This window comes from Patella vulgata, chromosome 6 (assembly GCF_932274485.2).
Source record: "Patella vulgata chromosome 6, xgPatVulg1.2, whole genome shotgun sequence".
Taxonomy (NCBI): Eukaryota; Metazoa; Mollusca; class Gastropoda; family Patellidae; genus Patella; species Patella vulgata.
Genome location: NC_065884.2, coordinates 58335933 through 58351430, shown reverse-complemented (window position 1 = coordinate 58351430; position 15498 = coordinate 58335933). Strand labels below are relative to the sequence as shown.

General features: G+C 35.0%; 1 protein-coding gene across 1 annotated transcript in view; it reads right to left on the bottom strand.

Annotated features, from left to right (window-relative positions):
* The window catches only part of LOC126824440 (lactadherin), a 138747-nt gene extending 123838 nt beyond the window's left edge, over positions 1 to 14909 (bottom strand). The window contains exon 1 of the mRNA XM_050553670.2: positions 14834 to 14909. The gene's annotated coding sequence lies outside the window, so the exon portion shown is untranslated. The remainder of the gene's footprint in view (positions 1 to 14833) is intronic.
* Positions 14910 to 15498: the final 589 nt, after the last annotated feature.

Genomic DNA, 15498 nt, shown 5'->3' with positions numbered 1-15498 from the left:
CATTTATCTGTACAATGTATCTATCGCTTTGTGAGTTATTAATCGCATTATTAAAACTTAAGTCAATATTGTATTCAATTCCTGACTACCAGACTAGGAATGTCGGGGGGGGGGGGGTCGGGTTTTTTTTTCAAGAAATACCGATCATTAAGAAAGGGTATATTTAAGTTGTATATTCTTACAGACAAAATTTAACAATGGCGTACAAAGAAAGATGACTATAATTACACCGCCTGTTCACATTACGCGCCAAAATACACATGTTATTTGAACATTTTCCGCCTTTTAAATCTTAAGTAATCCGGGTTCTTCTTTTTTCTACGTTTCTTTAATTAAGTCAGGGCTAATCGCCAACTGGAGTTTAAATATTCTGAACCATTCTATAGAGAAGATGTTTATCTTAAATATTGATTCGCTAATTCGTTCATTTTAAACATAAGTGTTAGACAATTGTTGAAAGGTAACCCTCCCATTATGAAGCATAATGACAACAGTGCATTAAGGACTATGAGATCTTGTTATCTATTTTATGTAAGGCTCCGAGGGCGCATGTTCTTTTAAAAGGTCGTTGGGTCAGATCAGCTACTTGGTGCATCTCTTTATTTTGTAAAGAAGAAGATTGTTTAAGATTTTGTTATGTTGTATTTTGTGATATTAACAAAGGGTTCCGGGATCAACGCAAAATCTACAGGATTCACCCAATTTACATTTTAAAGACGGAGTTAAGCGATTGTTCAACACTCGTTTATACAGAATAATTCTATAATTCGGTGCTTGGTCTATATTACACGGTAACACCCCATGCCATCTAGTGCATTTGAGAAAACTATTACTTTTTTAATACAAACTTTATGGCGTTTTTCACATAATGGGTCTACGAATGAGTTTCTAATAAATAATTATCGAAACCTCGTAAATGAAATGAAATGAAATGGGGTTTAACGTTTACATTTCTGCACCAATCAATCGGCCTAATGAAGTGGTCTGTGAATGGATGTAAGTTTGACTGGACAGCGGTACCACGGTCTACTCTTATTTCCATTTCCAAGTATCGGTGATTATTAACATGCTACCAAGGGTTCCATCCGAAAACTCGATACCATCGGTCGTGACAAGGGAATCCTGAATGGAACCTCCATGTCTGATCTCACCGATCTACCGTGGCTTAAAATTAAATAGAACACCGTTTTATTGCATTATATGAAGAAACATCACCGAAACGAAAAAAAACGGAACAGTTCATGTTCGTGTTAAACTCACTTAATTCATTCATTAAGCACGAACAAATCCCAAGAAAAGGGCCAACCTACTTTAGAAGACGCCACTTTAAAGACAAACTATTAATTCACAATATCTGTCAATATCACCAACAACAGTTTTTGTTTACCGTAACTAAAATGTCACTTTCCTCTAGAATTAGTATCGTTGGTGTATTTCCAGCCACCACTCTCCACTTTTTATCAACTGATCAAATTATCAAATTTGGCAGCCGTAAGTCGAGAGGTAATCTGGGTAATATTACTTGACTAATCATGTAATTGCTACCTTCTGTTTGCTGGCTTTAAAATACGACTCTTTACTTCTACTACAAGAAGTTAGCCTGGTTGTTATCTATTGACTTTAATGTCTTCTGTTTTTACTTTCGATTTCTACCATTTAAGCTTTGTGTTTTATGCCACTTGGAAGCATTAATTGGCCACTTTAACCTATCTTGTTTCTTGGTGCTCGGCTTATCTCCAAAACTTCTGCTCTGGCTTCTGACTTCTTCTGGTTGAGATTAAAAAACAAGTGATATAAGTTAAATTGGTTTATCTACGGTTCCTGATTTTACATTGAAACCCATTTCCCAAATAATAACGCCCACGTCCCAAAAACAGAGAGACCAATATCTCACTGACCGAATTGATATGATTTGAACGAAATCATGTCACCCTTCACTTGCCCAATTAGAAGCGCTCATGGCAATTAATGCGACTACGACATTAAAGATTAAGTATAATGAATCCGTGTTTCCCGGAATTAATTACCATTATTTATATAAAACTCGTACATCTTTTAGCACAATAACATGTAATTTGCTCTCTCTTAACTAAAACGTTTATAACCGGCCAGTGAACTTTAGGCCTAACTATTCGAATTTTTACCCAGTAGATCCGCTCTGTAAATCTTCTTCCCGACAACACCATCTGATTGATAGGCATAATATACGTATATAGAATGTCACTAATTCTTCAAGATCTTTTTAGAATTTTATTTCATTCCAGGTTTTCATTTTGGTTGATTTTAACTACATGGCTACTTCTTTATGTATCCTCTTGTCGCTTATTTCAGTCATTGGTTACAATAATTTCTGTCCTAGTCACTTATGTTCATTGGTATATGATGAAAGGTTAGAAAAAAGTCAAATGACATCGGGTTTAAAGTCATTCTTTTCTGCTACCACACTCGTCTAAAGTAAGGCATTGTATTTATCAATGATACAACAAAAACATAATTTTAAAATAAAAGAATCATATAAGAAAACTTAACAAAATGTTACAATGCTCTCACAATCTTTGAGATTAAGAAACAACACCCAAACATATGAAAATTCCTCAAACTAATACATTATTCCCACACAAAAATCTTGTACTGTATAAATCATAAAGTAGTATTATCATGTGACATAATGGAAAAGATAAGTAAGGATATATATAACATGTAGCTGGTACATATTTATCATAAAGAATATACTAGATTATTCTTTGTCATGTGAAGCCTACCATGCAGTTTTACTATGAACAATAAAAGAAAACTTTCTAGACATGCCGGGTGTTATCTACGGATGAAGGAAATGGAATTAAATCTGGTATTCGGTAAAGTTTTTTTTATCGATGTGTCTGCCATGTTAGATGACTGAGAGAGGCGTCTTATCTGCTGGATATGTTGAAGGCATGGAACTGTATGCGGAATCGCGTCTTATCTGCTAATTAATTCAGATGACACTGAACTGCGTTTCACCCAATAGGTATTTCATATAAAATTGAACCACGATATGTTGCTTTAAGCTGGTCGATTACCTGAAACCGTAGCTCATATCATAAGCGGAACACGACTTGTGCGTTTTACATAGAACCACGTCTTGCAGTTAATTTTATTAAGTGGTTATTTAAAATGTCATATAACCGCCTCTTATTTTTAATCAAATTCGAGGAATGGGGCTTAACGTCCACTTGAGATAAACTTGGTCATTTCAGGACTAACATATGATACAATTCTAGTTCGATAATTCCCTTGCCGGTTGGGAATATTTGGCATACGGATGAAAACGGAAGACCCGGAGAAAGAAAACCCACGACCCCACGCATTGTCACGTACAAGCCTGGGATCGAAACCGCGCCATTTCACTTAATGACAAACCCTATGGTCTTATTGTCATCCTATCCCAAAGAGCCGCGTTTTATTTTTAAGGTAGATGCCATAGAACCGATTCTTATGTAGCAGTTATTTAAGACGGTGGAGAATCGCGTCTTATCTGTGGAAGCAAGGTGTGAGTTATTGCTCTAGTTTATTTCTAGTTGATTAGTAGATGTGTGATATCTTGTCGACTGTATTGTTATTGTTGATTATTATCACTGAGACGCATAATATAACTCATCCAGTGATCACATTCCTAATAGAAGAACAAATTGCCGAAACCGAGATGTTCAAAATAATAGAGCGACTTAACTCAAAAGTTGAACTTACAAGTAAGACAGACTACTGTACGTGCACGAGTCGTGGTATTCCCAATCGCGCTAGAACACCTGATACCACTTATCAAATATGCGATACAACCAAGTAAATATCCACACACCCCAATTAAGTCGAGTTCATTCTTCGACAACGAAAACAAATATCAGACAACTACAAAACCACCCTCACCAAGTATATCATTTCTTGACCAATCGGTGTTCCGTGGTATTCAGGGCACTAACATGGGGGCAAGGAAAGAACGCCTAGTCGTTCGGAAGGGACGAAAAACCGAGGTTGAGCACGTAAGAGAAACCTTGGCATTTGGAAATCGAAGAATAGTAGTCGGAAAACGCCACTGTACAGACAAATTTCCACACCTAGTTTCACAAAAAAAATAGAAATTATAAAAATATTCTATTGTGCTGACGAGACATTTAGGACCGTTCCACTCTTATCCGATCATTTATATAATAACCCAAATTCCACAAGATAAAATATTATATATATTAGTGAGCTTTAAGTCATCACTCTTCGGCGTTTCCTTACAATTACAGACATGATATAACGATATCACAGTTATCAATAAGATTTAGATTGGTCTAGGTATTTATAAAAGTCTAGTTAAACAACCTATCAACAATTATCAATAAGACTATTACCATCTCAGACTAAACACTCTACTAACTCGTTAACACCCAATAACTACCATTATAAACACATAAATACAAGCTTTATATACATAGTCTTATCATAATATCAAAGATAAAGACGGGAATGAATGGGGTTTTATGATGAACTGAAAACAACTAGGCCATTTTGGGACTAGCATATTCGCCCAATAACTACCAATATAAACCTTATATCAACATTAAGGTACTGTACTGGAAATCTTCAAGGGTAGCTCCTTTTGCAGTGTCGACTGGAACTAAATTTTAATAAGTCAGAAGAATATGAAATGAAATTAAAATTAAATGGGGTTTAAAGTCTTGCTCTTCGGCTTGCACTGGGCTTATGAAAACAGACAAACGCCATTCAATGTGCATACTCTTATGTCCCTTGCCAGGCCATCCGTCCTGCTCCACTGACAAGAGGGGGTGGGTAGTGTGTGGGGGGGGGGGGCATGTCGGAAAATCACAGGGGTCGAAGACGGGACCTCCAGGTTAGCAAGTCAACGTCTTACTCACAGAGCCAACGTGGCTCCCATAGAAGAATATGAACCTAACCACTATATCGTCTAGTGGTTTTGTTTAGTATTTCTGCATTTTGATGCTATGATTAATGTCTTGGTAGCCGTGGGTGCAATAGGGTTCATTTTGACTTTCAAACGACTGCGTGGTCTTAACTTGGTGGAATATTATCTAGATTGCAGCATTTTTTCTCTTGTTAAAGAAAGTTTCTAAGTGAAAAACCCTCTTAAATAATTTAAATAAACATGTACAATTATAATTTATCACTAAAATTCGTTTTTACACGCTAGTTTAGACATTCAACCACCATGTCTAACAGTTGCACCATCTGGAAAATTAACAAAATACCCTAAAGATTGATCTATAGACTCGAACCCATTGTCATTTATTTCAAAATTTCGACAGACGAGTAGCACGCATTTAATTATTTAATCATATGTTAGGTACTACAATATCCCCACATATGATTTTTAAACGTATACGATTCTTTTTTTTTTTCAATTGCTTAAAGAGGAATGAGACAGATGGTCCATAAATATTTTAGACCCCAAAATATGCTAATTTATCTTAAGAAAAGATTAATGTTGGTATAATGTAATTAAAAGCATACAAGCACAAACACATGTTGCTTTTCAGTATTTTTTGCTACTTTTATTTTTAACTCAGACAGATTAAGATGGCGATTAGAAATCAATAAGTGGAATGTTCATATCAAAGAAGCATACTTATGTTAGACTTGGTGGTTTTTGATTATCCGGATACTTGGGATGCCATATAACTTCAAGAATACTCGTGATTGAGTTCAGTTCCAGTAAGAAAATTCGCGATTGGGTATAGTTTTCTGAACGATTACATTTTTAAGAAAGTTACGATTGGGTACCGTTTTAAGAATACGCGTACTGGTTATAAGCAAAGTAAGAATACTAGCTATTAAGTTTTAAGATTACACGTATTCGTTACTGAAGTGATAATTCTTGCGAGTTTGTATAATTTTAAGATTGCAGGGACTCTTAATTGAGGTAAGACTAATCCCAAATGTGTATGATTTTAAGGTAATAGGTAGAATTCTCCCGTATGTATATTGTGTTAAGATTACAGGTAGAATTCTCCTGAATGTGTATGGGTTTAAAATAGGTAGAATTCTCTAGAATGTGTATTTTTAAAGACCACAATAGGTATACTCCCAATTAAGTAGTGTGTTCAGATTACAGTTAGAATTCCACCGAATGCGCATATTTTTAGCTTTACGGTAAAAATACTACTGATAGGAGTATGATTTTACGATAACAGTAAAAATACTCCCGAATTTACACTGTTCTAAGACCACAGTAAGAATTAATACTCCCGATTGAGTAATGTTTTAAGATTACAGATATAGACAAGAAAGTAATTGAGTATACGTTGATTAATTGGTATTTAAGAAATTGCGAGCATAAATAAATAAATTATCATTTACTTATCTTTCAGTACCGCGACGTTTCAACTAGGTTATCCCATTGCATATACTGGAACCTAAAATTTTAGGCTCTGTATTCTGGTAAGTACCCGCTTTAAAACCCAGTAAGAAACAGTCTTCATAAATCAATTTAAATTGAAAAGTGTATTTATGTCTGATAATTGTAAATGTAGCATTCTAGTAAACGAGATATGTTTGTACATATTTTTCTGTAAAAAAAATGTTGATTTATTTGTTATTGCATGATTTTTATCTGTTATCTTTGAGAATCTGTTGAGTTCAACAAGTCTAGATGATACTGTATAGTTCTACCACACATGTCATATATACAGATCTCTTACGAACACTGGTTTAGGAGAGAAGGCAATAGGGTTTCATCCATCAAACTTCGATCATCTTTTTGAGACTAACGTATTATTATTGTTTTCATTTCTATGGTTACGTGTACATTGCGAGAATTTTTCCCTGACAACGAATTCCAACTGCCCTTAGCATGTACATCTGGGCACGGGTAGACCTTGTTTTTGTCTCATTCGAAGGAATTGGAAAACTTTCCTTGACGGTGGTACAGGCGCCAAACTGTGGAGGAGGGGGGAGGGGGGTAAGAAAGAAAAGGTTATACAATGTATAATACAAGTTGCTGGTTAATATATGTGAACACCTCACATACATAGGTAATGGTGGTATCAGGTGTTCTAGATGCCATAGGATGAAATTTACCGAACAAAAACATCTTAAAGAAGCAATGTGTAATAAAAATCTGAAGACAGGACCGGGTTTCCCTTTCCGCTTGTGCAAAAAGCTTGAGTGAAACGCCAGCTTTTCGCGGTTCACAATAGATCAAATGTACAATTATAGACCGAAAAACGAGGAATTTGAACCTACCACACAACAGTCAATTCGTTATTTAAAGATTGAAGAATTTCAGATTGTGGAATAAATTCTAGTAGTTGGAATTTTTGATGAAGGAAATTAATTAAAGTGTGTCGTCTACTAAATCTGACCTTATGTCTCGTGACCTTTAAAGATTAAATATTGCGGTTTGAGGCAAATAGCAGCACCACTTCCGGTGACAACGGCACATCAAATAATCTGCTCATCATGAAATAGCTCTGCGCCTTAAACCTTTAATTATCTCAAATTGAGAACATTCCAACGAATATCTTTGTTTAATGGCAAAATCTGATATTTCAGTGCATCAAAAAATGAAAGACTTTTTTTAATGATGGGTTGCCAATTATTTTTGTCGTTCCTTTGTGAAATTTGTAACTAAACATAACTTCGTTTATATTGTTGGTTGAAATGAAAGGTTAAATTCATGACAAGAGTAACGTTTATTCATCACTTTCAAGTTAAGCATATGGTGAAAAAGTTCCCTATTGTTCTCAGGTTTTCTTAAGGAATGCAGAACGTGTCAATGTCATTCCAGGTAAATAGGTGTTATTTAATTACGTTTTAGAATGACACTGGTCATTTCTTAATGCCGTGTCAATTGACTTATGTCTAAATTAAATCATAAGTCATGATGCGTGTGGTATAATTATCTCGGTAAAGCCGATCTACCCATGGTGAAGAGGTGACGTGCCCCTGAAAATGAAACCTTTTATTACGTATCCTGTGAATTATTGGGTCTGTAAGACGCCTGTCAGTGGGATGTCTTTACTATACACCATAAACACGTGATTAATCTGGTCACTTGGGTCTTTCTTTAGTCTCTGTTACAAATAAATTCATTCACGGAAAACACGATTTCAATTTTAATTTTTAATAGGTTTCTAACAATGTGTCAATGAACTGAAATGGCTTTTAACGTCCTACTACTTTTCTAGGACAACGGGGAAAATGCACAAAGAGTGGGTTAATGATCAGTTCAGCAGACAGTACAGAAACAACATTCAACGCAAGTTTCTATGAAGTACCAATCAATAAAATATGTTCATATCAAATAAGGGGCACAGACGTGATAATGTCCAATGCTATAGTTAATCCAAAGAGAATGTTACTTTCTTAAATACAGCGAGGCTCAAATAGTTAAACAATCCGCTTTTTATAATTTTAAAATTTACATCATAAACATTACCCTGTATTTGGAATCTCAAAAGTAATAATAATATTAATAATAATAATAATAATAATCGTTTTCTATAGCGCTGAACATTCAGTCAGTCTGACTGCTCTGTGGCGCTTTACAATGTAGATATGATTATAAAAAAAAACAAAAACAAGCATACATGTATATACAAATAAACAAAAGAATACAAAGGAAAAGTAGAAGAGTATTGTGTCAGTATTCCATATATTTTATTTTTGTAAAATTCAGGCACGACGTACACGTGTAGCCGTTCAGATAATTTGCATATTTTCTCAGCGATGGAATAGAATGACGCTTAACGACATGTCAATACAATACTTTGATCATTTTGACACTAAAATGTGATAACTTTTAACTTGTAATAATAAGAAGAATTTTACCCGGACAGCTGCATTCCCACCTGCACATTTTCGAATGAAAACGGCCAGGGATTCTTTTATGTACACGCCAATGTGAGAACCGCACAGTCCGAACTAGAAAAATCCCGATGGTTCTTCTCGATCCATTCCGAGATTTGAACTCGGGGCATTCTAGTCGAGAGGCTAGTGCCCTACAGGCCTCTACCGCCCATTCCGGGATTCGGACCTCGGTCGAGAGATCCAGGACCTTTTTAGACGTGTATTTTTTTTAGAAATGTAGAATTAAATTACAAAATGTTCCGACATTACCTCATACTTTTCAAGCCTAAATGTTTTTGTTAATTGTTCGTTATATGTAGAGATGTTCTACCTTATTCTCTTTATTGCAAGGCACAAATGTACAAGTAATAGTAAATCTTTCTGTGAGCTTACATATCCACCTGATCTCATAGCGGACCAATGTACTAGTTAGTTTATTAGTTTATTTTCGGGCTGAGGTCCAAACTATTTAATCACAGCTGTCTTAAGCATTTATACAGATTAGGAGAAAGAAATGAGGGTATTAGAAATGTAAGGGAAACTTGACAAAAAGATAATTTAGTCACTAACGACCCGGATTTATAAACATTTAATTTTGGTCAGTTTTTGACCCACATCCATATGAATGACATTGGTCTCGAAGGTCGTAGTAATCTTTAGCTGGAAACTGACCGTAGATTCGGTCCATATAATTTTGCTGAAAAACTTTAAAAATGAGAAATTTTGTCTATGTTGTAAATGAAACAGTGTTTAACGTCCTCCTTCTCTCCACCGACTGTGTTAATGAGGATGGGCTTACGCCATACAGCGGCGCTACGATCTACTATTATATCGAATTCCAACCATCAAAAGACCTTTAGCGTCTTTACCAGGCCCTCCGCCTTGCACAATTGACATGGGGAATCCACGCTGGAAATTTCCGCCAACTTTCCCACCTGGTTAGTGAGTGAGAGCTACCACGGCTCCCGGATGCTATAAAACCCTAGGTTTCGTGCACACAGTGCACATCAAATAACCATATGAAGTATTTAGAAAACTTCTTAAAAGCTTAAGCTAGCAATAATATTCTAAGAAAGAAAATAAAAATGGCGAAAGGTGATTGCCAACTGGCAGTTAAGGATCTTAAAGCGGCAATATTTCAATGCGCGCTAATAATCCAATCCGGCAGTAAATGATGCGAATAAACCCTTGTGGTTGTTCATCGACCAGAACTAATAGAATAACAGTGTCAAGTTAAAATCTCTAATATGTCGACACTTTTGTTCACTTCACAAGTAATTTACACAAATATTAGACCCCCGACTCCCCACAGAGGTCGGTTACGTCATCGTCTGAGATGTGGCCATTAAAGGGATAGTCGTATTGTGTTTGATAACAGATTATTGCCAATTCAATGATAGAGACGAACAAACACCTTTTAAATACTTTCCTCTCATCTCAAGTAATCGTCTGGACAGTTAGCACCCTTTCAACAACAAATTAAATTCTTGGAAGCATTTAAGAGATATTTTGTAAACCCCGATCGCAATGAAATATTTTGTGTCAACGGTCAGTTTGCTCTTACTGGTTTTGAAATGAACTCAAGATTCTTTAAAATTAAAAATGGCTGTTTATTTACATATCACTAATCAAAGGGTCTAATTAATTTGGTTAAGTTTCCGGTCAAGCTGTTTGAAATAGATAATATTATTATGGTCCATTGCTGTCTGAATGAATTAAGGTATATAACTCGACCAGAGAACAATATCTTAAACGGTATTATTTTGTAAGACCTTCGGTATTTAAACTCACACAGTTTCTCGCATCAAACAATGTAAAGGTGTTGAATAATCTAAGTAAATTTTTAAAACAGGCTATGTGTTTAAGAGAAAGTTTAATTACGGTTCGGTAGTTGATTATTTAATTATTGTTGTTCTCTGTATAATTGTGCCATCAATGTAATGTACATTTTGTACCTATATGCCGTAAGTCATTTGATCTTGAATAAAACAGTTAAGGTATAATCTAATGTTTACGGTACAGGGCAATTCTGATTCAAACTACAAGAAGTGTAATAAAGTGCCAAGACGTCTTAAACACAACAAATCGACCAAATATAGAAAACTGCAACCACAAATCAAACTTTTATACTAATTGTTTGCTATAAATTCAATAAACAAAATGACCCATTTTCCCTTATTTCAAATTAGGATATTCCTTTTTAAAACACAATTTCAGATTTGCTTAGAAGAAAAACACAAAAATTTACTAGCTAATGATAATTCTAAAATGGTCGCTAGAGTTTATAATCTATTTCAACGTCACTGTCTTTGTCACTCGAAAAGAAAAACAATAAGACGGATAGAATTTGTATAATCCACTGAGATTACACCAAACTGAAACATTAGGCCAATAAATTTTACTGGAACTACTTAACCCAATTTGTTAACATCTAAATGTTTCATAGAAATCGGGTGATAATTATAGAGTTTGAAACCACCTCAGTAATTATACACCGGGACAGATGTGTGTCGTAAAATGGTTGATAAATTGGTCGACATTGTGGAGTGGACATTGGTATGTTAGACCTACGTCTAGTATAAGTAACTATATAGGTCTCTAGTATCTTACTATACAATGCCTTCTTCAACTTATGTCAAAGTTGTGATATAAAGAAACCCGTCCTTTTGGCCCACCTTTGGGAATAAATAAAGCCCTGTTTTTTTAAACATCTTTGCTATATCATATAACAGGTGAATCTATCATTTCAACTTTTAGTCATTTAATAAGCCATACACTGGTTGATCAATATTAATAAATGTTTCAATAAGTTAATAAATGACCGGTAGATCAACGTTTAGACCTCTGAGATTAAATAGGTGCTAACTACACGTGTTGACAGGGCCTACCTGAGTAGGGTTAGAGTTAAAAAATCTTTGCGGTCAAACGTAGATGGCTGAGTCGTCGTACACTGAAATGATCAACCAAGTACATTTCAGACTTGCAGTCATAAATAATTACTTTGTAGCCTTAATTGTCCTATAATTGACGACTTCTTCAAATTATGTCCAAAAAAGCAACATTTCCTCAATTGATGGTGCGCCCATTTTCCTACGATTTTTTTTCTTCCAAAATAGAATAAAACAACATCCGATATAATTTGCTACTGTAGTTCAACTAACAATTGAACTGAATTTTCCTGAAGGATGGTGCCCCCATCTGTCTCCATAATGGTTAATATACATTCAAATTTAAAATTTTGGTGGCAGAATTTTTTGCGGGATTCGACTGGGGTATTGTGGATCAAGAATTTAAAGGATAATGTCCCCACTCCGAAGTAGAAGAATCGTGCATGGTCTTCGTTTTGGAAAAAAAATAATTAAACTCTATCGTGATGCTGGAATGGCGAATTAAAACACATGAAAGAATATTCTGAGAAATGTAAACAAGTTGTGACCGAATTTTTCGTGGGATTCTAGCCGTTTTGATTTTGATATCCACTGAAATATATATGACGAACGAAGGAGGGGTTATCTTTTGATATCAAACGCCAGAAGGAATGAAAAGAACCGGATGATAAAATACCTCTAATATCATATGACATAAAAATTGCTGGACATAAGTTGATCTAATATGGACACGGTGATATATGAAAGTCACGACGGGGAGTCTATAGAACGTTTTGAATATGGGTATGAAATCTGAATTCAAGAATTTGGTTGACATCTCTGACAAAATAACCACAAGATAGCACATTCAGGGGTGTCCAGTTGAAACGTGTTTTAAAAATAAAATTACTATGATAACATATTGTTTAAAAGTACCACGCGATCACTCAATCTGTAGTGTCCGTTGGTATATTTAGGATAATATTACTAGAATGGGTATATAACGTCAAGAACCTGAGATTGTATAACAATGACAGTTTATGTGTCAATTGACCAATGTCCCAGTATTAAATGGTGTCAAGAGACATCAGATACTTGTAGCCATTTTTGAAAGAATCTTCATGCATGCTACATTTAGGAAAGGGTAAAAATAAAGTGACACGAAAAGAAACCCTTTGGATTGCCATTACATCTTGACAGGAGCCACGGTGGCCCAGTGAGTAAGGCGCTGGTTCACTAACCAGAAGATTCCAGAAATTTACCCGGGATTTTTCAGTGTTGTTTCCCCTTGTAAGTAGTGCAGGACGGGGGGCCTGGCAAGAAATTTGTCTAGTCGTTCGGATGATTCAAAAAAACCGAGGTCCCGTGTACAAGAAACCTTCACAGATGGGATTCGAAATAAGAGCAGGCCCACGCGCCGCTGTCCAGGCAAATTCCCGCATAGCACATTACGTGGCGTATACCCGTCTTCATTAGTTTGGTTAGTGCAAATAAGTTACAAGTTAAACCCCATTTCATTTTATTTTACTTTTTAACGTTGTTTGAAGATATGAAGGAACGAAATTAAAGCGGTTAAGGTCAAAAGTGATCTGATATTTCGATTAGTCATGAAAAGATCTACACAATAATATTTTCGTTTCCAATTATAAAATGCAAGATGGTTTCCCTGTGGCCTAAGCTGTTGACGGGAAAACATAATCTCAATATTGGCTTCATCTGTGGACCATATTTTTTAAATGTAGAGAGATAACCCCTTACCCACTCCAATCAAATCATCAATTTAATTAAATCGGAATAGGGAAATACACCCCACTTCTCTCCGTAAAACTTACCCGTTGCCCGTAAAACTTACCCCTGGGGATACCCCGTACCCCATGAGCTGTGTTAAAAAACAGTAACAGACAGCATTGCAATAAAGGCAACTGTAAATATAACACCAATTTTCCTTTGTTATTTTCAGCCAATTAGCGGCTTAATTTACACCTAAGATCCTAACTGCGCATTTTGGGGGTTATAACAGGGCTCGGCTTGGTTATTCTGGTTCTGATGTCTAACGTACTTACATATAAAAAGCTTTGTATGAATAATAATTAAATATATTCAAACAGCATCATAGCGTGTTATACTCTTTTCTTTAGTCCTATATATCTGTAACATAATTCACAATATTTTTTTTTATTCTTGACACAAGATGTGACCAATGGTCAGTCAAGATGTATCAGAAGTGTCAACGTGTTTTTTAATCCCGTGACAAGGTCAACAATGGACAGGGAAACAAGAAGATTATCACATGCATATAAACAGACGTATTGTTAAGGGTGCAAAACATTTGTTGCTAAGGTAAACAAAAGGTACCTAAAACATCGTGTTTCTGTCTCCACAGTACAAGATGATTGATAAACTCCTATTGTTGTCTGCAAGGCATTTAGATAACAAATTTATATTCAATTACGTTCTGTCGGATATGGTTCGCAGATGCGCTGTGTAAACGTGATAGATGAAAATTACAAAAAAAATATGCAAATTGTTTTGTTTGATTTTTCTTATAAAGAAAGAAAACAAAAAATGAAGAATAAAATACAGACTAAAGAAAATGAAACTGTATTTATCTTTGTTGGGCACAAAGATAAAAAAAAACAATCCAGCAGAATATTCATAGATCGTTAATTAAGACTAAGATTAAGTTTGAAGCGCCTGCATTGTACAATTATTTATCCAAAAATAAATAAGTAACTAAAATTTAGGCATCTTATCCATATTTTCAATTTTCTTGGATTTATAGATAGTAGTTTAGGTCAAGAGTACTACTTGAAAGTCTGGTCTATATTTCATTTATACATATTTCACTCCATATTTTGATTTATGGTATTTTAATAGCAATAAAATAACTAATAGAAGGCCGGGAAATCTATTTAGGACGATGTGGCTAACTTAATTGGGTGACGATATATGTATACAGATGTTCTGTGTAAAATAAAAGAACCACAGTTTTATTAATTGGATGGACAACTGTATAAATAAAAGAGAAAGAAAATATGCACGGTTCACTGCAACTCCATCCAAACCTAATTAAGTGCAGTACAAAAATAATAAACATGAATAAAATCTAATAAACGTACCTTCCGCAGGGCGACGTCATTTGTCCTACTCTATTGATGCGATGTGTAAATGGCTTTACAAATAAAATATAATATCAAAGTCGATTATTTTCTTTCTCCATCGCACCTGTAAAGAAAAGAAAACATTTAAATGTCCAATGAACTATGTAATAAATTTGTTTCATGTTGATATGATATTGCTAATCCGAAACACGGCATGTTCCATTGTTAAAATGAAAAGGGAAATTTCGGTTGATTTAAGTGGCATGTAAATGTACGATGGTTTTACATGCCACATTAATTACGAGTAGATTTCATTTATTTGTCTTTTAACAACCCTCTTGTCAAAATGAATTATTTAAAATGTTAAAATCACGGAAAAGACACTATCGTGTAGTGTTGTGTAAAATGTCGAATAAAGAATGTCGAGTTAATTTGTTAAGCCACGCGAACTTCCCAAATAGATAAGAACTGTTCTAAAAAGAAAAGCCCGCTTCCAACGAGGGTGATATCGCAGCCAAGCATACGCAGCCGTCGCTTGCGTGATATTTATAGCTAACTTTGGCACCAGTTGTGAGGATTTCCAAAGTTTTGGACGTTTTTTGTATTAATTGCTGGTTTTCTGGATAACTTTTCTAAATGTGATGAAAGAGTGGAATAATAGCCACAGATTATTGTTCCACAAA